This window comes from Centroberyx affinis, unplaced genomic scaffold (assembly GCF_046629955.1).
Source record: "Centroberyx affinis isolate AG114_WGS23_722 - 3 ecotype Tasmania unplaced genomic scaffold, CSIRO-AGI_Caff_v1 ptg005067l_1, whole genome shotgun sequence".
Lineage (NCBI taxonomy): Eukaryota > Metazoa > Chordata > Actinopteri > Beryciformes > Berycidae > Centroberyx > Centroberyx affinis.
In genome coordinates, this window is record NW_027282501.1 from 80,001 (window position 1) to 83,287 (window position 3,287).

Consider the following 3,287-nt stretch of genomic DNA (forward strand, 5'->3'; position numbering starts at 1 on the left):
GTTTTAAGCACAAACTGTCAAAACAAAATAAAATCCTGTGAAATGCATTTGCCCGCACTCATATAGTACATATTTTTCCCCATTTTAAATGTTTAATATAGGTTATATAAGGAAAGACAATCATGCATACAACTTTCATCTCTGACAACTTACTGTAGTGCTAAAAAAAACAAACAGAAACAGACTGATAGCATGTCCTCTTTTGTGAAATAACTTTTGGATTGCTCTGTAGCTCCCACTTAGGTACCTGAAATTGATTTTCACCAGTGAAGTAATAAAAATCAATGCTCCCTGATTGTGTTTACACTTGTGTTTGAATGTGGCTTGGACCCCTGTGTAGATGCAAATCTAGATAAATAAATGTGCACTGGGATTTTAATGTATAAATTGTGCGAGTCTAATTCTCTGGATGGCATCAAATACACACCTCACTCAAATGTTTGCAAACAGCTGCGCACCAGGTATTTTCCTGAGACTGTGGATGCTGCCAAGTTGAGAACATTGTGAAACGAAGGATACGACGACTAAAAAATATTGCGCTTGGGGCTGTAAGCAAAAGCACCCCGCATGGTTCAAATCACTATTGTGTTGGTATGTATTCCTGTACTCCTGTTGTGTGACGCACCTGCTGCTTACCTATTCCGTGTAATTTGCCTTGTGCATTCCAAGCAGCTTTTTGGCGCATTCGAATATTTCCAACTTTTGGTCGAAAGCCAAATAGCAGCGCCACTCGCCAATGTCACATTTTGGTCGCTTAGCCAATCAGATAAGAGGCGAGTCGTAAAAGTTTACAGTCCTGTACAAACTATACAGTTATTTATATATGGCATGGAGAAGATTATTTTAGCAGTCAATGAATTTGAGGAACTACACTAACACCAATACACTAACACTAGTCTAGTGGATTGTGAGAAATTTATCCGTTAATATTTGTTAAAAAAATTGTTAGCTTACAAGCCAACTACATTGCTGTAGACTGGACAAAGCTGGACACAAATTAATTAACCGCTATGTGGTGTGTGTGTGCCTCCTTTTGGTCGCCTAGTAACCACAGAGGGCAATGTGGTGCTCCGCTCGCTCTTTCAGAACGGTGCGCTCCAAGAGACACGCTTTCAGTGTGATCGGGCCATAAGTGATAAAGGGAGGATTCAGTTATTTCTCTGAAACCATTTCCATACACGAATAACAAATCAATTATCATCATTACTCATTATATTTATTAATGGTCAGTTTTTTACTGTGAAGGTGATCTCTAGTTGATCTCTTCTCTGGAGAATACAGTTATGTTGGCAAACATAGCTCATAGCATTTTACATACACATTTATCCCTCATCTTACACATTTATCCCTCATCTTGTAAAAAGATGTAGCTATATATATGTCAAGCTAAATTACTGCAGTCCATGCAAACTTATCGCAACGATGAGCCCAGAAGTAAGTTCTCGCTTTGTGTGAATTTCATCTATATTACCTCATGCTCAACATCCTCATCAACTGCTTTTTAGGATATTCCTCTTCACGTATAGATGGAACAATTTGTCATAGAAATGGGTGCTTACACACTTAACGCCCACTCTTTCTACAGTTTTGAGATGCCATCCTATTCATGGTATGCTTTCTGGTGGATTTTTTAGTCTTCTTATAGCAGGGATATAGGACAAGGACAAGGATTTGGTCAACATGACTCAAAATACACAAACAAATAATTTGCATTAACATACAGTATATTAATGGAAAGAGAAAGAGAAAGGGAGATTGAGAGGGAGAGAGACAGAAAGAGAGACAGAGAGGCAAACAGAGAAAATCCACCATGTTCCTCAGTCTTAAAATGTTGCCAGCTGCTGCCTAACCTTGTTACAGTGCTGAAGCTGTGTCGAGGCGTACACACACACACACACACACACACACACGCGCACTCTCACACACACACACACAAAGAGCAAGAGGCTCTTTGAAGTTTAACGTCATAACACATAATCGCCGACAACGTTTAACATGCAGATGGAAAAGTAGTGTGAGAGAACTGGATTCACTGTTTTCATGTTGAGAGAGGATACCACAGTGTGTCCTTGCTTCATGTTCCAAGGAATAGTCAAAGAAAAAGGTCATTCGAGTCAAGGATAGAACCTGCTTTTGAAAACATGGGGAAGCCGGGACAGTAAAGGCTTTTTCAACTTGTCCCCCAAAAAAAACGCCACCTTGGTTTCCTTACTCAAAAACAGTTTTTATGTACAACAAAATCCCTTTCACTTCAACGTTTCCATTAGATTGGGGATGTCACTCTGGTCTGAGGACTTGGGTTTTAGAAGGCTGATACTGATATTTTTGGATTAAAGCTGCCAACATTTAATGTCTATAAAATTGACCATTTTGATGCCAAAAAAAATCTTGAAAAATTCCAACGTTCAGTGTTTTGCCACAAATTTTATTCTTGTCACGGTGGAAAAGCCTCTGGAACAGTTTTACCTAATACTACTTGGAATCTGATCAAAATCAGAACAATTCAGGTTAAACCAGTTCATTATTCAGTTCATTGTTGATCACTTCCACAATAAACATGTAATTATTCAAACTGCATCATATCGATCATATCAGAGGTGGTCCACACTGACTGAACCAGATCTGATTTTTAACACGTCCAGGAGAAGCTGAGACTGAGAGCCCCGATGAGAACGCCCTCGCCTGGCCATTGAGTTGCCTACAGGGCAGTAAATAAATTATACTATATATCATACTGTATACTTAAAAGGGCTATATGGAGATAAATATTGCTTATCTTGGATGGCATATCCATTTAGATTTGACAAATCTATCTCACATCAACCTCAACTAGCGGACACTAGTGAAGAAGCTCAGGCTACTGCAGTAACTGGTATTTCTAGTTAGGCTTCACACCCATGGCTGTCTCAAGTGTGTCCATTTTCTGTCTCATTTGCTGACACTGCAGTCAGGTAAGGCCCTATAGCTCAGTGGTTAGAGCACTGGTCTTGTAAACCAGGGGTCGCGAGTTCAATTCTCGCTGGGGCCTGCGGGTGAATGCTTTTACACCCAAAGGTTGCAACAAACACCTACACCAACACTTCAATACAGCAACTTTTGGACATGCATGGTTTTGTCATCCGTCACGGAAAAAATGCTTTGCTTGTTCTCTGCGTGTGATGCTACAGCAATCAGTTGTAATGACCAGTTTGATGGTCGAGGACTGAATTATGTGTGTGTTAGAGGGAGAGAGGTAAAAAGAGATAGACAGACAGAGGCAAAGAGAGAGAGCGATATTTGGGATATGT

At 39.9% G+C, this 3,287-nt stretch overlaps 1 non-coding gene across 1 annotated transcript; it reads left to right on the top strand.

The window, feature by feature from the left end:
* Positions 1–2,955: 2,955 nt before the first annotated feature.
* On the top strand, positions 2,956–3,028 carry trnat-ugu (transfer RNA threonine (anticodon UGU)). The gene has a single exon. It is a non-coding gene; the product is annotated as a tRNA-Thr (tRNA).
* Positions 3,029–3,287: the final 259 nt, after the last annotated feature.